Genomic DNA, 25321 nt, shown 5'->3' on the forward strand with positions numbered 1-25321 from the left:
CCTCTGAATGTTTGACCTGCAAATTCCCGGGGTTTCCCCCGTTATGAGCCAGTCGTCCAGATAAGGGTACACTGGGATTGCTTCCCTGCGTAGGTGTGCAGCCGCCACCGCCAGTACCTTGGTGAATACCCTTGGTGCTGAGGCTATCCCGAAGGGCAGTACCTTGAATTGGTAGTGGCGGCTGTCCACCTTGAAGCGCAAGTACTTCCTGTGCGCTGGGAGCATGGAAATATGAAAATAAGCATCTTTCATATCCAAGGTTGCCATGTAATCCCCCTTTTTTAGGAGGGGGATTACCTCTTGTAGCGTGGTCATACGGAATTTTTGGGGCTTGACATACTTGTTGGCAGGCCGTAAGTCCAATACTGGGCGCATTGTCAAATCTTTCTTTGGCACAAGGAAGTAAGTTGAATAGATACCCTTGTTTACCTGGTGTCCTGGGACGAGTTCTATCGCGTCCTTTTCTAGCAGAATGGCGATCTCCTCGAGAAGGATCCTTTGATGCTCTAGGGAGTGCACTCTTTGTCGTGGAGGATGGTTCCGGGGACGCTGCAGTAGTTCTATACAATATCCTGCGGATACTGTTGACAGCACCCATCTGTCTGAGGTGATCCCTTCCCAAGCTTGGGTGAAGGTGGAAATGCGTCCCCCTACTGGGGTTGCGTGGCAAGGGACCCTGAGCTGAGCGTCACTGTTTTGGTGGAGGCGTGCCACCTCCCTTGTTGGGGCTGCCTCTGCCTCTTCCACGACCTCTCTTGTTACCCCTGCCGTAACTCTGGGTAGACTGCTGGTTGTTATTCCATTGTGTACCCTGTCCCTGGGCATAGTTGCCTCTTTGTGAATTTTGGCCGCGTGGGCGACGAAAATTACTGTTCCCCCTCTGGTTAGGGGGTTTGTTGGTAAGCTGGCCAAGGGATTTGAGAGTCTCATATTCATCTTTGGCATTTTTAAGTGCGTCTTCGACCGCTTTCCCAAACAATAGGTCGGGTTCCACTGGCTTGTCTATTAAAGAAGCCTGGGTTTCTGTCTTGAATCCCGACTGCCGTAACCACGCATGTCTCTTGATAACAGTACCTTCTGCTATCAATCTCCCTGCGTTGTCAGCGGCGTCGAAAGTTGCTTTTAAAATGCAACCAGACACGGCTCTCCCCTCTGCCGAGATCCGAGCCAGCTGGCCCTTTAATGGTTCTGGAGCAGAGGCAATGAGCGCCGCGACTTCTTCCCATTGATGGCAATTGTAACTAGCCAACAGGGTGGTGGAATTCGCAATCCTTGCTTGGTAGGCGGACGTTGAGGCTACCTTCCTGCCAAACCCGTAAAGTTTTTTGCTCTCCTTGTCGGGAGGAGCTTCTTATGAAGATAAGGGCGTGCCAGCCCTTTTTCTAGTGTTGGTAACCACTAGGGAATCTGGTTTAAGATGTCCCCTTATATACAGAGGGTCAGACTGGGCTGCCCGGAAAATCTTTTCAATTCTGGGGTTGACAGCTCTGGTGAGGTTCGGATTCACCAGGGAAGGATCTATTCTTCGTTGGATGGATTTGAGGATAGGGATGGTCTGAGCGACCGGTCTTCTCTCTCCTACAAACTCCTCCGCGAAGTCCCTTTCCTCCTGTACACCGTGGGTGTCGATGTGGAAGTGTTCCGCTGCTCGAGCGAGAACCTCGTTAAGGAGGGGCTGGTTATCAATTGGAGAGTCAGTAACTGGGGCTTCGCTTTGTACTGGGGAATCTACTCTGTAAATTTCCTGCTCATCTTCTCCCTCCTCCAGGTCCTCATCCTCTGCATAGTAATCTGTCCCGGTTTGTTCTTCCATAATGTTAAACTCCTGGTCCTCTTCAGGGAAAACTTGTCCCTGGTAACTGGGGAGTGGAGTAGAATATGGAGTGGAGTAAGGCTGAACCTCGAAGGGTTCAGGTCTTTCGAACCGGGGCTTTTTACTTAGCGGGATAGGATCGGAGGAGCCTGAGGGTGTGGCCCCTTGAGGGTTATATGAAAGAAAGTGTTCTGGGTTCTTATCATAAAAATCAGCCAAGGAAGACATCCTAGACATAACCCTGTCTATGTCTTCACTGGACCAAACCCTGGAACAGGGTATTACTTTAGCAGGTGATGATTTATGGGACTTTTCAAGGGTAGACTTGTGTTTGCTTGTCTGCCTAGGGTGAGAGGATGGCTTTACAGGGGTTGAAGGCTGTGCTTTCCGCTGTTTCCCCCCCTCCCCGTGCGTGGAAAAATGTTTTCCCTGTCCCTTGGAGGCCCCAGAGACTTTCGACGCCTGGCGCCGAGGGTCTGGAGAGGTATCTGTGTGCTTCGGGCGTGGGGCCTCACTGGTGTTAACCGCGGTCTCGGTATCTTGGAGCGCGGCCTGGGGGTGGAAGTCGTCTTCGTCTCCCGGCGATCGAACTTCCGTTAATGTGTGTAGCGAGGCACTCTTGGCAAGAGTGGATGATTGCCTTGCGTCGTGAGGCGATCTCGATCGAGAGCGCCCAGAGGACACCGAGTCGGACCGTTCTTTTTGTGCCTCTTTCCGGGAAGTCGACGTCGTCGAGGTCCGGTTGGTCTTAGTGTGTTTAGTGTGTGTTAGGTGTGTAGCGCTTGCGTCGCCGGGGGTCTTCCCCATAGCCGCCCTGCCGGACGACCTTCCGAGGTCGGGGACCTGCGCTCGTCGGCTGTCTTTCGACGCCGTAATGCCCTCGCCGTCCGAAAGTGCGGCGTCGCTGCCATCGCTGAAGGCGCCCTCCGCTGCCATGGCCTCCTGCCTGGCGTGGTGGGCCCAACGCTTTGTCGAACGGTCCTTAAGTGTCTTAGGTTTAAACCTACTACACGCTCTGCAGTTCGCTTCGGGGTGATCCCTCGGCAAGCAGAGATTGCACGTGGCGTGCCTGTCGACCCAAGGGTATTTGCGATTGCACTTGGGGCAGAATTGAAAAGGGGTACCCTCCATACGCACCTTAAGGCAGCGGGCTGCTAAGTGTAGGAATATATAAAATGTAACTATATATCAAGAGTGAAGAGTATGTACCACCCCCCACTCTCCCTACTTGTAAGGGCCGAGGCCAGCGGCCTACTAGGCCCGGGCCGAGGCCAGCGGCCTTCCGAGGCCCAGATCCGTCGTGCAGCAGTTGACGGTCGATGACTTCTCCAGCCGTCGTCGAGGTTGAGGGTCGACGTTGGGGTGGGGAAGGGAATGAATAAGAATTATAATTATAATAACAGCAAAAGTATGGCTAAGGCCAGGGAACTCCGCAAGATGCTTCCGACCAGTATGGCGGAAAAAAACAATCTGAGGATCCTACACGCGTGAGGGATCTTGGGTACAGTGGACGTCACACTAGGGATAGTATTACTGGCACGCCTGTGTCGACGCCCCATTTTCGACTTTCGAAAAACAAACTGTAATACTCCGCAGCTTCCACTAGATGTCGGCCTATGCACAGCATGTGATCTAAGCAGATTCCACAAGCCTCAGAAATTATATATATATATATATATATATACACACACACACACACACACACACATACATATGGGATACATTACTCACCGTAATCGTACGGTGAGTAATGTATCCCTTCTGAGGCTTGTGGAATCTGCTTAGATCACATGCTGTGCATAGATTAGCGAGCAGTGTTAGAAGGAGGTGGGATTTGAGAAGGGTCATGAGCAAATAAATGTCTTAGAACCGCTTGTTGAACTTGAGTATCTGTCTTGGAATGGGTGCCAATGCAGTAGTGCTGAGTAAAAGTGTGAATAGAGCTCCAAGTAGCTGCTTTGCAAATGGTGTCAAGGGGAACATTTGAAATGAAAGCCAGAGTGGCCCCAATGCCTCCTGTCGAGTGGGCTCTGGGCGTAAAAGGCAAAGTTTTGTCAGAAAGAGAGTAACACAACTGGATACAGTTGACAATCCACTTGGAGATGGCACCCTTAGGGACGCGATCTCCCTCTTTGCCTGTGGCTACGGAGACAAACAGTTGATCTGTTTTCCTAAGCGGTCTGGTCTTGTTTACGTAGTAAAGGACCGCCCTACGCACATCTAGGGTGTGTAGTTTAACCTCAGCCGAGCTTTGTGGGTTTTGGAAGAAAGCCGGAAGCTTGATGGACTGGTTTACATGGAATTTGGAAATAAACTTAGGTGAGAACCTAGGGTGTGTCCGTAAAACCAGTTTATCCTTATGAATAGTAAAGAAAGGATCCTGCACTGACAGAGCCTGAATTTCACTGACCCTTCTTATGGATGTAATGGCTACTAAGAAGGCAGTCTTATAGGTCAGGTGTTTGAGACTTGTCTTATGCATGGGCTCGAATGGGGGGCCCATGAGTTTAGATAGCACCACTTTCAGGTCCCATCCTGGTGGTGGGTTAGATATAGGAGGATGAAGTCTCTTTACTCCCTCCATGAAGGCTTTAACTATGGGTACCTTCCACCACGACACCTTGCTATGTGAGGTGGTGTACGCTGACAGTGCTGCCAGGTGTACCTTTAGTGAGTTGAAAACCAACCCTGCGTCCAGCAGGTGGAGCATGTATGTCACGATTGTGGAAGGAGTGCAATCAACTGGGTTGATTTGTTTATACTGGCACCAGAAAACTAATCTCTTCCATTTGTCGAAGTAGCAATGCCTCATGCTCGGTTTCCTAGACTCTTTTAGGATGTCCATACACCTCTGTGGTAAATTGAGACCTCCAAACTCTATGACCTCAGGAGCCATGCTGCTAGGTTCATGGAGTTGGGTTGAGGATGCACCTTCTGACCTTGGTGCTGGGACAAAAGGTTGTACCAGCCCGGGAGTTTGATGGGATCGCACACCGAGAGTCTGCGTAGGTGTGGAAACCACGGTTGTCTCGCCCACATGGGAGCAACTAGGACGAGCGTCATCGACTCTGTTCATCTTGTTCACCACCTTCCTGATGAGGAGTTGGTGGAAAAGCGTACGCAAACATCCCTGACTAGTTCATCCAAAGGGCGTTCCCCAGGGAGTCTGGTTGGGGAAACCTGGATGCGAATCCTGGGCACTGTCTGTTTTCGCTTGTGGCGAATAGGTCTATATTGGGGAAACCCCACTGAGAGAAGAGATCTTCTACGATATCTCTGTGTAGACACCATTTGTGTTCCGCCGGAAGGGGATCTCTGCTCAAAGCGTCCGTTAGAGAATTGAGATCCCCTGGAACATGTTGAGATGACAGAAAGATGTTCCGTCCGAGTGCCCATATCCAAATTTTCTGGGCAAGTCTGGACAGATTTGGCGAACGAGTCCCTCCTTGCTTGTTCAGGTAGAACATGGCTGTCGTGCTGTCCGTCCGGATCTGCACCGACAGGTTCAATAGGTGGGGCTCGAACGCTTGAAGTGCTCTGAAAACTGCCAGAAGCTCTAGCAGGTTGATGTGATTCTTGGCCACTGTGTGAGACCAGAGACCCTGAGCTGTGTGGTGGAGATGGTGAGCTCCCCATCCTGTCAGGCATGCGTCCGTCGTGACTACCGCCTGTATCTCGGGATCGTAAAAGGGTTTCCCCTTAGATAGATTGTCTCTTGTCCACCAGTGGAGGCTTTGTACAAGTGTTGGCGAATCGACCACTAGATCGTCCCACTGACCACTTGCCTGAGACCACAGTTTCGCCAACCATTCTTGCATGGGACACATGCGCAGGCACGCGTGGGGGACCAGGTAAATACATGACGCCATCATGCCCAGCAAACGCATTGCTTTGCGTACTGTTATCTGGCGACCGGTTTGATATTGCAGAATTTACAGTAGTATATTCCGAATTCTTTCCTCTGAAGGAAAAGCCAACCCTCTCTTGGGTATTTAGAACAGCTCCTAGGAACTGCTTGGAGGTGCTGAGCACCAGACTTGATTTTTTCTCGTTTATGGAGAAACCCAATTCGAAGAGGAGGTCGATAGTTCTTTGAATGTTTGTCCTGCAAATTACTGGGGTCTCCCCCGTGATGAGCCAGTCGTCCAGATAAGAGTACACTGGGATTGCCTCCCTGCGTTGGTGTGCCGCCGCCACCGCCAGTACCTTGGTGAATACCCTTGGAGCCGAGGCTATCCCGAAGGGCAGTACCTTGAACTGGTAGTGCTGACTGTCCACCTTGAAGCGCAGATATTTTCTGTGCGCTAGGAACATGGGAATATGAAAATAGGCATCTTTCATATCCAATGTTGCCATGTAATGCCCCTTTTTTAGGAGGGGAATTACCTCTTGGAGAGTAGTCATGCGAAATTTTTGGGGCTTGACATACTTGTTTGCAGGCCGTAAGTCCAATACTGGGCGCATTGTCAAATCTTTTTTTGGCACAAGGAAGTAAGTTGAATAAATACCCTTGTTTACCTGGTGTCCCGGGGCGAGTTCCATCGCGTCCTTTGCAAGAAGAATTTCGATCTCTTCGAGTAGGTTCTTCTGGTGGTCTAAGGAGTGTATTCTTTGTCGTGGAGGGTGGTTTCGGGGACGCTCTAGGAGTTCTATGCAGTATCCTGCGGACAATGTGGACCGCACCCATCTGTCTGATGTGATCCCTTCCCAAGCTTGGGTGAAGATGGAAATGCGTCCCCCTACTGGGGATGCGTGAGAAAAGACCCTGAACGGAGCATCACTGTTTTAGTGGAGGCGTGCCCCCTCCTTTATTAGGACTAGCTCTACCCCTACCACGACCTCTTGTTACCCCTGCCATAATTCTGGGTAGACTGCTGGTTAGTGTTCCATGTAGTACCCTGGCCTTGGGAATAGTTAGAGCCTCTTTGGGAGTTTTGTCCGTGAGGCCGACGGAAATTGCCATTCCCTCTCTGGTTAGGGGGTTTGTTGGTTAGTTGCCCTAGGGACTTGAGTGTCTCGTACTCGTCCTTGGCATTATTTAGCGCGTCCTCGACCGCCTTTCCAAACAATAGATCCGGCTCCACCGGCTTATCTATCAATGATGCTTGGGTCTCGGCCTTGAAACCAGACTGCCGCAGCCAAGCATGCCTCTTGATGGCGGTGCTTTCAGCAATCAATCTGCCGGCGTTATCCGCGGCATCGAAGGTCGATTTTAAAATGCAACCTGATTCAGCTCTCCCCTCGGCCGAAACTCGTGCCAATTGGCTTTTTAAGGGTTCTGGGGCGGAGTCTATGAGAGCCGCGACTTCTTCCCATTGATGGCAGTTGTAACTAGCCAGCAGGGTGGTGGAGTTTGCAATCCTTGCCTGGTAGGCGGAAGTGGAGGCTACTTTCCTGCCCAAGCCATAAATCTTCTTGCTCTCCTTGTCGGGGGGAGCTTCGGACGATGACAAGGGTGTTCCCGCCCTCTTACGGGTGTTTGTAACAACCAGGGAGTCCGGTTTGAGATGTCCCCTTATGTATAGTGGGTCAGATTGGGCTGCCCTGAAAAGCTTTTCAATTCTGGGGTTTACTGCCCTAGTGAGATTGGGGTTAACAAGGGAAGGGTCTATCCTCCTTTGTATTGACTTAAGGATAGGGATGGCCTGAGCAACAGGTCTCCTCTCTCCCACCAGTTCCTCTGCAAAGTCCCTCTCTTCCTGAGCACCTTGGGTGTCAATGTGGAAGTGCTGTGCCGCTCTGGACAGGACCTCATTCAGGAGAGGTTGGTTGTCGACCGGGGAGTCGGTAACCGCAGGCTCTTTCTCTACTGGGGAATCTACCCTGTATGTATCTGGGTCGTCCTCTTCCCCCTCCTCCTCCTCTTGGTCCTCATCATCCCCGTAATAGCCTGTCCCAGTATGTTGTTCGAACATGCCCATGTCTGGATCCTCAACAAAGGATGGATCTTCCTGGTATTGAGAATAGGGGTGTATATAGAAGGGGTTTGAAGCTAGAGTTGGTGCTTCACCCCGGGACTTCCTACTTGGGGGTATTGGATCCTTGGAGCCTGAGGGAGTTGCCCCTTCTGGTGTATAAGAGAGAAAGTGTTCCGGGTTCTTGGCATAGAAATCTGCCAATGATGACATCCTTGACATTACTCTGTCTATGTCCTCACTGGACCATTCCTTTGAACTGGGAATAACTCTTTCCTGGAGTGCTTTCTCTGTTTTATCCTGACTAGACCTACTGGTTTGAACAGGGGTCTTAGGGACAACAGATTGAGATTTGTCCTGGCTAGACCTACTGGCCTGAACAGGGGCCTTAAGGACAGGGGTTTGAGACTTGTCCGTCTGTTTAGGTGGAGTAGAATGTAGTTTAGGAGAGGAAGTAGGCTGGGACTGCTTACTTCGTTGTTTTCCTTCCTCCCCGTGGGTGGAAGAGTGCTTCCCCGACTTTTGGGCCCTATCTGAGCTTTTCGATACCTGGCGTCGAAATTCGGGGGTAGAGTCCCTGTCTCTGGAGAGTGTAAGGGATTCGGTAGCAGCCTTGCCACTGCCTGCCGACGCTGACTCCTGGAGTGCGGCTTGGGGGTAGAGGTCGGCGTCGTCCCCCGACAACGACCAAACCTCAGTCACTAAGGGGAGCGAGGCACCTTTAGCAACAGTGGAGGGTTGGCTTGGTGTCATGAGGTGATCTCGAACGCGAACGCCCAGAGGACACCGACTCGGTGGACCGTTCTCTACGTGCCTCTTGCCGAGAACTCGACGTGCGCGTCAAGTCTCGGTTGGACTTCTGTTTGCTGGAAGTGGTGTGGGTAGCGCTCGTGTCGCCGGGGGTCTTCCCCGTAGCTGCCCTGCCGGACAACCTTCCGAGGTCGGGGACTTGCGCTTGGCTGTCCATCGACGCCACATTGCCCTCGCCGTCCGAAAGTACGGCGTCGCTGCCATCGCTGAAGGCACCCTCCGCGGCCATGGCCTCTTGTCGCCTGGCGTGGTGGGCCCAACGCTTGGTTGAACGGTCCTTAAGGGTCTTCGGTTTAAACCGACTGCACGCTCTGCAATTCGCCTCGGGGTGGTCCCTCGGCAAGCAGAGGTTACTTGTGGCATGTCTGTCAACCCAAGGATATTTGCGGTTGCACTTGGGGCAAAATTGAAAGGGGGTACCCTCCATACGTACCCTATGGCAGCGGGCTGGGAGTGTAGAAAGATAAGTAATGTACCTATATTAAACAGAGTGTAGGATATGTGCCACCCCCCACTCTCCCTACTTGCAGGGCCGAGTCCAGAGGACTTCCGAGGGCCCGGGCCGAGGCCAGAGGCCCAAATCCGTCGCTGTAGTCCGACGGTTGAATTTTCTCCGATCCGGCGTCGAGTGTCGATGTTCGGAGGCTCGACGTAGAGGTGGAATAAACGGGGAAATATATAACAATATTAGCAAAATCTGACTAAGTCAGGGAACTCCGCTCAGTGCTTCCGAACAGCATGGCAGAAAAAAACAATCTGAGGGTCCTAGACACGTGAGGGATCATGGGTAGTGGACGTCACACTAGGGATAGTATTACTGGCACGCCCTGTGTCGACGCCCAATTTTCGAGTTTCGAAAAACAAACTAATACTCCGCAGCTTACACTAGATGTCGGCCTATGCACAGCATGTGATCTAAGTAGATTCCACAAGCCTCAGAAATATATATATATGGGTGTTGGGGGGTTTGGCATTGGGTGGGAGGTTTTCCCCCACATGTATGGTACAATTGACCTTCACAATTCGGTCAATTGTGAAAAGGTCAATTGTCATTCGAACAGTTGTAAAACAAACAATTCGTATACAACCTGGGGGTGCTGCTCCTGCAGCACACAATGTTGCTGTGGAGCTCCTGCAGAGTAGATTCTGGGACTCAGTATATATATATTTTTTTTAAAGAGTAAGAAATCAATTCCATTATGTTTGGCTTGACAAAATGGTTGTGCTACATTAAAACTAACTTGAAAATTGAACTTCATTTTGGAGGAGGAAGAAAAAAATACCATACCAGTATTGTGTTTTTAAACGTGCAATAATATAAATTCAAAAGTTGTACAAATGTTCTACAACAAATAAAAGTCGCATATAAGGACTGAAAACAGAAAAAAATATTGTTACGTGCCCGGCCCCACGCTCACACCAATCCCTGCCCGAGACACAATTGGAACAAGTCACTTACCTGTAAATGTTCTCCAGCATGCGTCTGGCATGGATTCACATGCTCATGAATATTCCCCGTCAGGCTGGGAATCTTCAGTAAAAGAACAGTTTCACTTTTACTTATAAACTGTCTTTCTCCTATAAACCAATCACTAAGCTATGGGTCATACTGCCCTCAGCCAATGACTGCCCTCTCGCTAAGTCCCTCCTCTGGCAGCCATCTTCAGATTTGGTAGCACGTAAAATGGCAGTATAACCAAGAAGAGCCGCAGAGGGGCATGAGGGAGAGTTTGCAAGTGAATCCATGCTAGACCCATGCTGGAGAATCACAGTTACAGGTAAGTAACTTGTTCCTTCTCCAGCATGGAGTCTGGCATGGATTCAGATACTCATGAATAAAGAATACATAGCAGTACATACATACATACATAACAACGGGAGGTGGCAAGGCTCAACAGACGCAATTACTCTTACCTCCTCACCAGGCTCACCTTCAAATGAACAGGTTGCACAGCACTGCTTGGCCGACCCTGGACTCCACTCTGGAATCCCTGTCGACGGTGCAGAATTTCGTGAATGTGTGTGTAGACCTCCACGTAGCAGTCCTGCAGATGTCCAGCAGGGGCACACCAGACAGGAACGCCGTCGTCGCAGCGATCACTCTGGTAGAATGGGTTCTCGGACGGCCAGGCAGTGGCCGGTTTGCCAGCTGTTGACAATGAGTGATGCAGCCAGAGAGCCACCTGGAGATGGAAGTCTTGGACAAGGCCTTCCCCATGGTTCACAGGACCAAAGTTCACAAAAAGTTGTCTTCCGGAAACTCTTTGTACGGGCCACATAGAACTTCACAGCACGTGCCACATACAGCGAGTGCAGAGTCTTCCGCCAGCAAAGGTGTCGGCAAAAAAACCCGCAGCACCAAAGGTTCATTGAGATGGAATTCCGATGAACCCCTCGGCATGAAGGAGGGGTGCATCCGCAGCACCACCCTCGTATCGTGGAAAGGCTGCTTGCAGGACAGGGCCTGTATCTCACCTACTCTCCTGGCAGAGGTGATGACCAAAAGGAAAGCCGTCTTCCACGAAAGGTACTTGAGAGGGGCTTGATGCATAGGCTCGAAAGGGGGCCACCATGAGCCTTGTCAGAACCATGATGAGTTGCCACGCCGGGGACAGACGCCTTCACCGGTGGGAACAATCTAAATAGTCCTTTAAGGAACTCCTTGACTAGACGGTGTGACCAAAGAGACAACCTGATGTAGCGGGAGATAGCCGCCAGATGCACTTTGATGGAGGCGTGCGCCAGCCCTGCCTTATCCAAAGACAACACGCATGGAAGGATCTGAGGGGCCGTGACCGGCACCAAGTCACGAACCGCTTCTACTTATGCCTGTAGAACTTAAGAGTCGATGATGCCCCGGCAAGGACTTCCCTACAGTCCGTTGGTAGCTCGTACCCACCGAACTCTAAGGCTGAAGGAGCCAGGCCTTCAGGTTCAGCTATCCAGGGTTGCGGGGCAGAGTTGTGCCTCCTTCTCCGGCGAGCAGATCCGTGACCACTGATAGATGACTGGAGGTGACCTCGACAGGCTGAGAAGGTCCTAGCAAGGTACAAGCTATACAAGACTGGGCCACCCCTACTACTCAAACTAAAGCGAGAGCATTCTTAGGTCTCACTGGTTATTATAGGAACTTCATTGAGAACTATGGGTCAATAGCTTCTCCCTTAAATGTAGTCTCCTCACCCAAATTGCCTAAAAAAGGTCAGATAGAATGAGGAGTGCAGTAAGGCATTTGAAGGACTTAAGAAAGCCCTTTATCAAGCTTCAGTCCTAAGAGCTCCAGACTATAGCCAAACTTTCATTGTGCAGACAGATGCAGTTTTGAGTCAGCTGGATGAGAAAGGTAGGGAGCACCCCATCTGCTTCATTAGCAGGAAGCTGAAGGAACAACAAACAAGGTGGGCAACCATTGAAAGAGAATGTTTTGCTGTGTGGTCACTGAAGAAGTTTAGACCATACTTGTATGGATCTACTTTTGTGATTCAGACTGACCACCAACCCTTGAGATGGTTAATGCAGATGAAAGGCGAGAACCCAAAACTACTGACATTGTCAATCAGCCTCCAAGGGTTTCATTTTACCATTGAACATCGGTCAGGGTGTAATCACCAAAATGTTGATGGTCACTCCAGAATGTTTGACCGACTGGAGTAAGGAGATTAGTCTCCTAGGAGACCCAAATGCACTCTGGTGTGATTGGCTGGCTGACTGTCCAGCAAGGGCAGCCGCCCTGCTGGGTGAGTGGCAGCTAAGCTGGAATGAATAGGAGAAAATTGTTTAAAAGGCGAGTCTCCAGGACTGGAAGGCAGAGTCGACCACTGGGACGGAAGAACCGAAGACGAGCTGAAGGAAGACGACGAATGCTCCAACTCCTGGACCGTTGGTTTGCCCAGTGAAGCCCTGCTGCAGGTCCGAATTGCCTGAAACTCCCTCGACAGAGAAGCTCCTTCCAGGACGGCTTCTTCCTTTGAGTTGGTGGGACCAATCAACTCCGCAAACGCCTGGCTACCAATCTCGGAGCTGGTTAAGGTTAACCAGGGGGAAGGATAGCAGTTTGTGTTTGGAAGCCACAGCTACTTGAGCTGAAGTGACGCCATTTTGTTTGCTCCGACGACGACGATCCCATCCAGTGCTGGAGTCCCCCGGCGTCCTCCCTCTTGACCCCAAGACTGAGGCTCAGAACAGCGAGACCTGCCATTTGGTTGAGAGATCCTAACTCTCGCAGTGGAAGTTCATGAAACTTTCCCAACTCGCAGGTCTAATCAGCTTGTGACCCAGCATATTTTTCTTTATCGTCAAAACTACTTCTAAGAACTTTTAAGACTTCTCCATTTGTACCAGAACTGTGCTGTCCTCTACAAGAACACTGGACTATTGACTTTGGCCTGGCCTACTGAATCGAACTGACCCTCCTGGTACACTGAACCTTTGCATTATCCAAATGAAGTGTCTAACCCTTTGTACAAACCTATGATTTTCATTCCTATTTAAAAGTACTGAACTGCCATTTGGTTCCTTTTTCAGGGGAGCTGATACTGTAGTATATTGGTCTTTAATATTGAGTTGATTTCTACTAGTGAAAGTTTCCTAAATGACTGCAAATAAATGTTTAAGTAATTTTACCAATAAACCTTGAGTGTAAGAGTCTACTTGAACCACTGTGATTGTGCTACTTCTACGTAACTTCTGCTACTGCTCACATTCTCTCTTGAGATAAGCCTGCCTGCTCAGCTCGCTACCAAAAGTGTGTGGTACAGACTTATACTAAAAGTTGTTTTTTGCTTACACCTGTAGTCCAAATTGTGTGTGGTGTTCCCAGAGGGTACTGCCTGCAATTCTGCCTAACACTTGGGTACAGCGGTGAAGATAAAGTAATTGTAAGTTACTCACCGTAGTGACTAACGTACTCTTAGTCCATAGTCCCCTTTCCTCCATACTGTATGGGCGTCCCTGAGCTGCTCTGACTCCGCCCTCCGGCGCCACTCCTCAGTCCCCATTGACGCGTCAACAATAGTTTTAACATTGCCTAATGACACCAGTATTATTAGGGGAGAGGTTGGTGGGACGTATGGATGAAAGGGGACTATGGACTAAGAGTATGTTAGTCACTAAGGTGAGTAACTTATAATTACTCTTACGTCCCTTCCCCTTTCCTCCATATTGTATGGGCGATTACAACTGATTGTAGCCCCAGGGTGGAGAGGAGACCCTCCTTAAGCAAACAGGTTCCTGAGAACCGCCTGTCCGAAAGCGGCATCAGATCTAGAGCCGGCATCCAAACAGTAATCCTTGCAGAAAGCAGAGGGAGGCCCAGGTGGCCGCCCTGCTTATGACTTGCAACGGGGCATGGCGTTGGAATGCAATGGCCGTTGCCTTGGCCCTGACTGCGTGGGCATGCATGTTGGCCGGGAGCGGCCTGTGCTGACCCTGATACGCTTCCTTGATGGCAGCGACCATCCAGCGGGATATGGAAGCCTTGGAGGCCTGGTATCCTGGCCTTGAGCCGCCGAACGTGACGAACAGGGCGTCTGACTTGCGGAAGCCCTTGGTCCTGTCCAAGTAGAATTTGAGGGCACGCCTGACATCCAGGCAGTGCAGCACTTTCTGTGCATCATCCTTGGGATCGGGAAAAAACATAGGGAGGACTATTTCCTCGTTCAGGTGAAATGCGGATGGAACCTTGGGCAGACATGCCGGGTGCGTCCGCATGACTACTTTGTCCTTGTAAAAGGTGGTATCTGGTTCAGAGGCGACCAGCGCGTGAATCTCGCTGATTCTGCGAGCCGAGGTAAGACCGACTAGTAATGCCGTCTTGATGGTGACCAGCCTAATGTCCACAGACGCCATTGGCTCGAATGGTTTGTGGCCAGGGCACCCAGGACTAGATTAAGGTCCCACAGAGGGTGCAGTCTCTTGGCAGGCGGGTAGAGCCTAGCGAGACCCGTCAGATGTTTCTTGACGATAGGGTTGGAGGAGGAAAAAAATGCCTTCCTCCGAGTTCCTGTACGCCCCAATGGCTGCAAGGTATGTACGGCAGGTGTCGACCTGTACTCCTGAATGAGCAAGATGCGCTGAAAAGGAGAGCAAGTCGTCCAAATTGCAGGCCAAGGGGTCAATTCCCTTGGATTCTGCCCAGTGGCAGAACCTAGTCCATTTGCTCTTGTACTGAGCCCTGGTGGCTTTGCTCCTGGCGCCCTGTATGATCTCCAGATTGGCCTGTGAGAGGCTAAGGTGCCTAAGCGTTACCTGCTCAGGTACAACGCTGTGAGGGCTAGTTTCCGTGGTGCAGGGTGGGTTATTCTGCCTCCCTGCTGAGCCAGATGTGCTGGGCCCGTCGGATGGTGTATCGGTGACACCTCCAAAAGGCTGAGGAGCTCCGAAAAGCATGGTCTGGCCGGCCACCATGAAGCTATCAGAATGATGCGGAGTCGGAGAGACTCCTTGATCTTGCAAATTACTCTGTGTACCAGAGGAGTGGGGGGAAAGGCGTAGGCTTTCATGCCGGTCCACTGTAGGTGAAATGCGTCGCTCAGCGAGCTGCGGCCCTGCCCTTGCCAGGATGCGAACTGGGGGCACTTCTTGTTGTTCCAGATGGCAAAGAGATCCACGTGGGGATGACCCCACCAGTTGAAGATCTCCCGAGTAATGAGGTCGTTTAGCTGCCACTTGTAATTGGCCGCTCCCAGCCTGCCGAGTCTGTCCGCCACCAGGTTGGATTCCTCCCTGCTCGTTGGCGTAGTACATGCTGGTCGAGTTGTCTATCTGGATGAGGACAACCTTACCCTTGATGAGTGGGAGGAATGCTCTGAGCACTAGCCAGATGGCGTTGAGCTCCAACCAATTGATGTGGTATTCCTGCTCCTGTCGAGTCCAATTGACGTGGACCGAGAGATCGTCCAGGGTGGCTCCCCAGCCTTCGAGCAAGGAGTCTGTGGTGATGGTGGACTGCGGAGGGGGCAGCCGAAAAGGCTTGCCCACCCGTAGGTTGCAGTCCATGGAGCACCAAGTTAGGTCCGGGTGGAGAGATGGAGGAACGTTGATCATCTCTGATTGTGAGCCCCGCTCCTGATTCCATGAGGCCGCGAAGTGCAGCTGAATCCTTCTCATCCTTAGTCTCGTGTGCGGCTTGGCTAACAGGACCGCCGCTAGTAGACCCAGTAGTGTTGGTACCCCCATGCTGGGGTCACCTCTCTGCTGAAGAAGTGGGTGGTGGCCTTCTTGATGGCCGGGATCTTGTCTTCCGACGGGAAAACCCTCCGAGCACGTGTCCCAAATGAGTCCCAGGAATGTCAGAGTCTGCGTGGGGCGCAGCTGTGACTTCTTGAGGATGAGCGAGAAGCCCAGGTCGTGCAGTGTGTTCATAAGTGCATGGGATGAGTGGTGAACCGCCTCCAGGGACGTAGCCCTGATGAGCCATTCGTCGAGGTATGGGTAGGTGTGTAGGCCCTGTGCTCTGAGGAGGGCCGCTACAGCGTTCATGAGCCTGGTAAAGACCTTGGTGGCAGAGTTGAGGCCAAACGGAAGGACTTTGTACTGGAAATGGCAGCCCATGATTCTGAGCCAGAGGAAAGAACGATGGGGCTGCCAAATTGGGATGTGTAAGTATGCATCCATCAGGTCCAGGGAGCACATCCAGTCTCCCTTGTCCAATGTCTCCGCTATTAAGGCTGGCGTAACCATCTTGAATTTTTGCAGGGGTAAGGAAAGGTTGAGGGTGGAAAGGTCCAGCACAACTCTAAGGCCTGCCTGGTTCTTCTTCTGAATGACAAAAATCCTGGAGTAGAAGCCAAAGCCTCGCTGGGAGACTGGAACTTCCTCCACTGCCTGGCTCTCTACGAGCGATCGGATCTCCGCCAAGAGTTGCTGTCCCAACCTGTGGGAATGGAGTGGAGTGGAGGAGGGAGGAGAGGCTGGGATGGGTAGGCAGTACCCCGTGGATACTACAGAGAGGATTCAGGGGTCCGTGAAATTCTGGCACCAGAAATGTGCGTGGAGAGCAAGCCTGCCACCCACCGGAGACACGTGGACCAGAAGGGGCGTATCATGCCTTCTTTCCCTCGGAGGCTGAGGAGGGGGACTGGAAAAAGCCCTTACTCCCCTCCCCACCCTTTTTGTGGTTTGCGCCGGCTCTGGGACGGCGAGTGTTCCGGCTGCCTGGATCTGCGTTCGTGGAAGCCATGGAACCCTCCGTATGTACGACCCTTCTCAGAGCGCTGCTGTGATTGGGTGTAAGATTTGGGCGTGGTCTTTGTAAGAATGGACAAGGACTTTGCCGTTTGTGAGCTGTTCTTCTTCTTGTCCAGCTCTTCGTCTGTAGAGGAGTGGAAGAGGTCTCACCCCCACACCTCCTCAAACGGATGATCTAGGATGCACTCCTGGATGTCCGGGTTGAATTTCGTCACCCGGAGCCAGGCCGTGCGCCTCATGTCCGTGGCAATGCAGATGGCACGGCCCGAGGTATCGATATGCGCTACTGTGGATTCCATGAGGTCATGCGCCACGAGCTTGGCCTCTGCTAGCCCCGCCTTAAAGCGAGATTGGCATTGGGAGGGGAGTTCCAGGAGGAAGTCCGCAATTTGCCGCCATAACCGTTGGCTTGACGCAGGTGCAAGGAGACAGAGTAGATCTTCTTGCTGTAGACTCCAAGATCTCCTCCTCCTTGCCTGGCAGCGCTTCAGAGGAGGCGGATGAGGACGACTGAGGCTTGGAGTATAGTGATTCCGCAGCGATCACTGAGGAGTGTGGCTGAGGATGGGTCGAGAGCAAGAGTGTATCCCCTCCATCTGCCTATACTTGGCGGCCAGGCGTCGGTTGACTGGCTGGACTGAGTGGGGCTTGAACCAACCCTTCTTGGCCAGGGAGACTACATCGGTTTGCAGTGGAAGCCCCGTGTTGGCAGAGGGGCGTCTTGTGAGGACTTCAGCCAGAACCCCCACTGCCAGTTGTTCGACTTCGGGCTGAGGGAGGCCCAGGTACTCCGCCAGGCCAGCGAGACGTTCAAAAAAGGCCCTAGCTAAGGATTGCATGTCCAGATCATTCTCCTCGTCCGTGACCAGCGGTTACAAAGGATCTTGCGGAGGAGGAGGGTGTTCGGGAGAATTCTCTGTTAAGGCTAATTTCCCAAACCTAGTGAGTCCCCCAGCAGCTTTGCTGGATTTTTGGGGTTTATATTTTTCTCCTGCTAAGAGTGAGACTCTTTTTCTCCCACTCTTAGACATGATTTGAGATATCCTTTGACTTTGTAATGTGTTTTATGGGCTATGGGGTCTTTTACTCCATAGGGCTTCATGTATTTTTGCTATGTGTGTTACACAGCACCATCCGTGCCTTAACACCGGGGTGTCATAGTGACCCCCAAACATAGACTCCGTACCCTGGGACTGACTACTGTCTCCCAGGGCATGTAAAGTCACCATTGGCTTTACTAGTCCTAAACTGTGAACAGAACCAGTACAAACCATCATATTGTGGGCGTACTGGTAGGGGCAATTCGATTGCCCCTCGGTCTGTTGCTCGAGGGGGCACTGTCCAGTCCCCCTGAGCGAGTTTTGGCTGGTGGCAGTGGATACTACTTTTTATATTCATCCGCTAACATATTCCTATGGGATTCCCATTGTTCGAGGCTAATACTTTTTAACATAGCCTCGAACATACCGCCGGTTTATTATTTTTAATATTAATTCACTGGTTGGTATTTTTTGCCAGAACTCTGTTCCAAAATGGCGTTTGTGTTCGCTTCTGTGACTCCAACCCAAGTCGAGCCTTTGTTCCACTTTTTGGCGGGCTTCTCCACAGAAGCCTCCAAAAGTGGTGCCACACTGTCTGGGTACCACAGGGGATGTGGGAGGGGGTTTAGGCACCCTGGACTGATTTGCGTCAGCAACTCAAGTCGCACTCTTGTGTGATTGGCCCAGTGGTGAGCCACCCGGCTCACCACTTAGCATGTTTGATTGACAGCTAGGATTGATGAATGGGGGTTTTCTGCATAAAAGCAGGGCTTTGGGGACTGGGACTTCAGACGTCGCCACAGGACCAAAGAATCCGAAGAGGGAGAAGCTGAGCCGACCTGCAACGACGACATCACTGGTGGAGCCCTGCTGAACCGACTCACCACTTCTTCCAACGACAGAGGAGATCTTCATCCCGAAGAGTCTTCTTCCTTTGACTGGTGGGGATAACCAGTTTGCCCGCCTTTTCGCCTTCCCGGATCATCTCGTGGCCACCTTGCCTGTGCCAAGCACCCCAGCAACCGGAATACCACGTTTTCCCACTACCGCGAATAAAAGGGTAGTACCTTTTTACCGGAGGACTCCGCGGCTGGTTTCTTCCCTGGCAGTGCAGCGACCCTCAGCTTTCCTCCACGTCGAGATCATCTCTTCCTCTGGACGACGCAGCGACTTGCACCCGCTGCCAGGAACAACTGCCCCCGTTGGAGGATCCTCTCCACTTTAAAGGTACTGTGTCTGCCTGGCCTCCCTCGCAACGGTTTTTGTGGGGTGCCTCGTAAAGCCTCAATTTACCACTTGGGTTGGCCCTAGGCTGGCTAACTGAACTTTTCTAAACTGAACTAATTCCTTTCTGAACTCTCTGCAAGACTTTCCAAGCCTTTTAAACTGTGTGATCTTGGGCGCATTGGTGTTCTACTCTCTCCAAGAGGGAGCCTGGCCTCTGAACTTTTTGCTCACAAGTAGACTTGACTTTCCTGCCTTGCTGAGTGCTTCTGAAGGATCGTGTTGTGTGCTGTTCCTAATTTCTGCTGTTTACCTTCCTTTATCTTAAACTTATTGGAGTGCCAATTTTAGTTAAGCGCTCACCTCTGTCTGGAAATAAGTGGTGTTAACTAAGACTTGTCTAATAAGGAATAAGGGATGTATATATAATAATAGTGACTGTGTTTTTGAACTTACTTATAATAATAGTGCTAGTGTTTCTAAGTGTGTCTTTAAATAAATAATTAGATACTTGATACCAAAGCACTGGTCAGTGTTTGCTTGTGCTACTGTATTTTGGTACCTATCTTGTATACTCTATATACTGTCTAACTCTTCTTGAGAGAAGTCTGGCTGCTCAGCCACAGCTACCAGGTAAATCTGGGTGGTACAGACTGCTACCAATTGGGTTTACTGCCAAGACCTGTAGTCTTAAGCCTTTTGCAGTGGTCCCTAATGGAACTGCACAGGTTTCTGCCTAACAGAGGGGTAGATGGAGCCGGAGGCTGGGGTACGGAGACTGCAGCCGGAGGCTGAGGAGGTTGCAGAGTTGACTGTGGAGCCAGAGGAGGCGGCTGCACCAGGGTTTGGGGGCCCGATAAAGGCATCTGTGGTGCCTCTAGCATGGCGGGAAGGACTTCCCAAACGGCGTCCTTGATGATAGCCCCCATCTGCAGAGACCTCATGAGGCCGAGGAATTTGTCGAAGAGCCCCTCCTCACTGGCCGAAGAGGTGGTAGGGGGTACAGACAGGGTAGCGAGGGACTGCTGGAGCCGCTGCATAACCAGTCCGTATGGACGCATGGGAAAGCTGCCCTGCGCATATGAAGAGTAGACTGTAGGCCACGTACCTGGTTGCGACCAGTCCCACCTTGACACTCGTTCTTCGCGAATTTGTGGAATGGCGTCGGACGGGTGTTCCCGATTGGTGCAGTGGCCATTTTGTCGAGCTGCCTGCCATGTGCCTGCGACTTGATGCCCAGCCCGCTGGGTTCGGCCTGGTCCACGACTCTAGCGTGTGGATCACTGGGCCTGCCCTGCTCCTCGGGTCTCGGTCTGGTAGGTGAGACACCTTTGACCCGGGGGTCGGTAGAGCTACGTATAGGTGCTCCCTCGGACGTATTGCCGGTACTAGGCTGTAGCACCTCGGATGTATTGCTGGTGTTAGGGCGTAGCCCCTCTGACATCGCGCCGGTAAAAGGGCGGAGCCCCTCGGGTGTAAGCCTGGTACAAGAACCTTCCGGTCCCTTCACACTGCATCCGGGAGAATCCGAGGGCCCCTCGACCCAAGGGCCGGTAGCTGTAGCAGCCTCGGTGCACGTGCCGGTAGAAGGACCTGGCCGGTCCCTCCCGTGCGGGAGAGTCCCTGGGAAGGAGTCTCCCTTGTGGGGTACGCTGGAAAATATCGGCCCTACCTTGGACCTGGGATGAAGCTTCACAAAGTTCTTGAGATCGTCTGGAGGCGACTTCTGGAAGAGCTCCCTCCAACTGGCTAGTCTGTTCTTCAGAGCCTTCGAGGACAGCGAGTCACACGCCGAACCTGATTGCCTACGTTGCCTTGGCCCAGACAACGGTTGGCAGAGGGCGTGGGTGTCTGAAGTTGGGAAGAGCCTGTTGCAGGATGGATACCTGCTGAACACTGTAAAAGTCGACATGCGCCGGGGAGGAGCGTGACGTCTGAGGACCGAGTACCTGAATGATAGATAAAACAAAAAAGACAAAGAGAAGAAGTATCAGTGTGTGGAATTACATGGCCGAAGCCAAACCCAGGAGCGCTGGTGAATTCGGCCCGTTCCCGTCGACACGGAAAAGGGGACTGGGGTGTGCCGCCGGAGGGCAGAGTCAGGGCAGTGCATGGTCCCTGGGCTGCGCCCACGCGTGCCTCTAAATTTAAAGGGGAAGAAGGTTTTTATGGCGAAAAAGGTTCTGTCTCACGTCCCTTGGAAGGGACGCCCATACAGTATGGAGGAAAGGGGACGGAACGTAAGAGTATTGTTGTTACATTGAGAGTGATACTTTTACCTTTGTTCAAAATAACCTTCACAAGCCTAAGCTACACTAGAGAATTAATTGTTTTACAATGCCCAATATGGATAACTCCAAACAGGAGGCCCTAGTCATTATTACAGTAGATCAACTGAAAGATATGTTTAAAGATAGGAACCTGGATGTTAAAGGAAAGAAAAAAAAATTGATTGAAAGATTGTTGGAATACCAAAAGGTTGAGAAATTGGGCTCTAACCCCCAATGTCTCACCACATGTGGATATATTGATGAGGAAAATGATGATGTAGAGTCTAACTCTAATCTTGTTGGGGGGGGGGGGGGGTGTGGCCTGAGCTCCTGGAGTGAAGGTGTGCTTTGGTGGAGCTCAGTCCAGATCCTTTTGTGATCCTTAATAACTGCGGTTCTTTACAATCTTGTGTTCTGCAAATGTAACCAGATAGCAGAAGAAGCGAGATTGCTGAAAGCGGACCCTCGGGCGCGCAAGATGGCGGTGTGAGTAGCGACCCGGAGCACTATGGGAGAAGGGCAGACCAGAGGCAGAGTGCATCGGCAGACGCTGCGAGTGGACAGTTGCATCATCCGACCCTTCTTTCCCTGCCCGGACTACCCGCTGTACTACTGGAGCGCATTTTGAGGCGTGGGACACCAAATGCATCGGCAGAGATCGGTGAGACTGGTGAGGAGGTGGAAGTTGGCTGTCGGAGTACCCGGCGAGGCTGACTGCCGCGCAGGAAGTGGGACCGCAGCATGTCCCTGCGGGCGAACGGCCTGGCACGAGGTACCGGCGTACGGGCGAGTCAAGGACCCCTGTGAGCAGCTGACTGGAGGCGGGAAGACATCGGGGCTGGCTGGTGCTGGAGGTCCTGACGCACCCCGGACACTACGCGAGGCAGGCGCAGCTACTCGGGCTGCGACATTGTTTGTGGTTGCCAGGGATTGAGCTGCAGATGACAGTGGGGCCCAGCCTAACAGCAAGGAACGCATCCCACGCCTGGAGGCGCACGACACCGTAGCAGACAAATGGATTATAAGAAATGCCTGCATTGAGTGCTGCGAGGGCTGTATGAACAACCAGCAGTGGGGTACCGACCCAGAAACTGTCTCAACCTGGCGAGAGACACCTAACAGTGAGTGGATACCCCGGCCTGCGCTGCGACCTGGGCGGTGACAAACAGACACGCTTGGGGGAACTGCAGACTGGTGGTGCTGGGTTGGGGCCCTGGGGAGATCTGTCGGGAGGGGTGACGCCCCGCTTGCATTGATACCTACTGTCTTCCACTATTGTGCAAGGAAACTGCGCCCGGGGCGTTCGGGCGCTACGTGCCCACTAGCGTCTGGACACTTGAGAAGGGCACAAGTAGGAGCAGGACTCACAATACATACCCCACACCCGAGGAGATCTAGTAATCCAGACAGGACCTGGGGGTTCGCAGCTGCTACACCATTGACACTCAATGCCCGAGGGCCCTCGGGACACCAAAACAATAACTCAACAGTGTGTCTGCACCCGAACTTGCAAACCACACTACCGCAAGTAGCCAGGGAAGGCGCAGCGCCTATGTTTAGCATCCTCCAGCAACAAAGATACAGCAGCTGGCGCAAAACCTTATTTGACAAAAGGGATGCGCAACACCACCCTGTGAACATAGGAGTGGATAACTTGGGGGGGGCTCCTGTCTTACCGCCCTGACTGATCACGGGAACACCTATCGGCCTGTGGCGGGGTCCTGTGACTCACAGCACTTTGCAAACTACTGCACTTGTACTACATCCAGCACTGTCGGGCCCCACTGCGTGTGGCATGCCCTCAACTAAAAAGAAGTGTGGTCTCACTATAATTAAATCCTTTGCTGCAACCAAGCTGCGGGACCAGCCAACAAGTGCCAATGAAGCCCATGCAGCCCGAGTTAACCCAGAGTCGTCCAACAAAGACAAACAAGTGCTGGAGGCCATTGCAGGCTTACGTTGCTTCATAGACACTAAAATAGAAGAAGTTAAAGCAGACATGCAATTGATGCGCCAAGACATACGCAATCTCACAGAGCGAGTAATTGCGACGTAAGCCGGACAAAAGAAAACTACAGATGCACTGAAAGATATACAAGCCAGGGTACAGGACCTGGAAAGGCCAAACAGAATCCTAGAAGAAAGGGCAGAGGACGCGGAGGGCCGATCTCGGCGCAACAACATAGGCATTCTAAGAGTGCCTGAGGGGATGGAAGAATTCAACCACACAAACTTTGTGGAAACCCTACTGCAGCAGGAATTAGGTGCTGGCCGACTCTTGCAGGGCTTTGCGTGGAGCGGGCTCACAGATCCTTACAAAAAAGACTGCCGCCTGGATCCCCCGACCATTGCTGGCTCGGATCCTTAATTTTCAGGACAGGGAAACTATACTGCGACACTCGCGTGAAGGCGGGGAGATTAGGAGAGACAATGCCAAAATCACCATATACCCGGACTACACACCAGCGGTCCAGAGAGCAAGGAATTCCTTCAATTCGGTCAAGGCCCGATTCCGGCAGCTAAATCTCAAATACATGCTAATGTATCCGTCAAGGCTCAAAGTGTTGTATAAAGGGAAAGCTGTTTTCCTCGAGACCCCAGCGGCTGCCACCATGTGGCTGGAACACAACAACATGGCAGTAGGCGAAGAAGCGGTAACACAATCGGAGCTGCAACAATGATGAGACAGGCAATGGGGACTACGACGTCCTACAGAATCTCTGAACGGACTACAGCTAGGAACACAAAATTCATTGCAATGAGGAGCAGTCAACAAGACGGACGGGTAGCACAACCGAGCGCTTGGCCTGAGCCAGAAGGCAAACCCTCTGCGAAAGGACTAGTGTCAGCCTGTTGCTGACCGGACACAACCCGCACAGGAAGACCCAGATGGGTCAATAAGGTGCAGGGGCACCTGAGCGTTGTCTCTGTGGAGCGGCTGCTGGGTGCAGTTGGTTAATGTTTGTTATTTACTGTTTGTGGTGTTTTAGGGAACAAAGTTTACTAAGGCTGTGGGTGAAGCAATACTAGTTTCCTGCAAGAGCTGGATGCAGAATGTTAAGACTTTTGGTTTGTTATTGGTTAAGAAGTTTTGTTGTCTTTGCAACGATATGTGAATTGGTGAGATGGTCTGCGAGTGGTGGAAGCAAAAATGTGCGGGATAAGGGGCGATTGGGGTGCAGATGGCTGGGGGATGCTAGGTGGAATGGCACCAGATAAAGATGGCAGCTGACAAACATTTTAACGTGGAATGTCCGGGGTATGGGCATATACATGCGTAGAAACAGGATTAAGTCTTTCTTGAAGAGAAAAAAAATCTCCATAGCATTGTTACAGGAGACATCTCACCATCGACGAGAATGTAAAATTGGAAAGAAAATTGGGGGGACAAGGCTTTGGTGCGAGATACTCTGAATATGCACGGGGGGTATATATCTGGATAGATGTATCCGTGCCTTTTTGCTTATTGTTGAAAGTAGCTGACGCTGAGGGGAGATACCTAATCATTAAAGGCAGCATTGAACAAAATGAGGTCTGCATAGTGAACTCCTACCTCCCTAACCACAGGACCCCGGCGTACTTAAATGGGCTGTGCAGGATGCTGGCCCCATACAGTGATTGTTTTTTTATCTGGGGGTTGGGGGGATTTTAAATGTGTGCATGATCACGACCTAGATAGGTCTATCCAACTACAAAATGGGACGGGGAACGTGACGTTGCCACTCAGGTGGGTTATTGAGGCTCTAGACTTATCAGAAGTATGGAGGGAACTGCACCCAGGGGGCAGGGCATTTTCCTATACTCATCCCCTCACGGGCTATATCCAAGAATAGATTACCTACTTGTGGATAGGCATCTCCCCCAAATTGAATCAGTAGCCTACCTGGGTAGGTCGATATCGGACCACCCGCCTTTGCAGTTGATCTGGTCAATGAAGGGTCCCAGGCCCCCCATACCATTATGGCGAATGCCGACCGATGCCCTATCGGATGTTGCATTCCGAGAAGAGCTTTGCAATAAAATGATTGAGTATATAAACATCAATGTGGGGAGTGTGGAGAA

The 25321-nt window shown here is 51.7% G+C and overlaps 1 protein-coding gene across 8 annotated transcripts in view; it reads right to left on the reverse strand.

Annotated features, from left to right (window-relative positions):
- TRRAP (transformation/transcription domain associated protein) overlaps positions 1-25321 on the reverse strand; it is a 2065012-nt gene that overhangs the window by 1496940 nt on the left and 542751 nt on the right. The window lies entirely within an intron of this gene.

This window comes from Ambystoma mexicanum, chromosome 2q (assembly GCF_040938575.1).
Source record: "Ambystoma mexicanum isolate Mex_15411 chromosome 2q, UKY_AmexF1_1, whole genome shotgun sequence".
Taxonomy (NCBI): Eukaryota; Metazoa; Chordata; class Amphibia; order Caudata; family Ambystomatidae; genus Ambystoma; species Ambystoma mexicanum.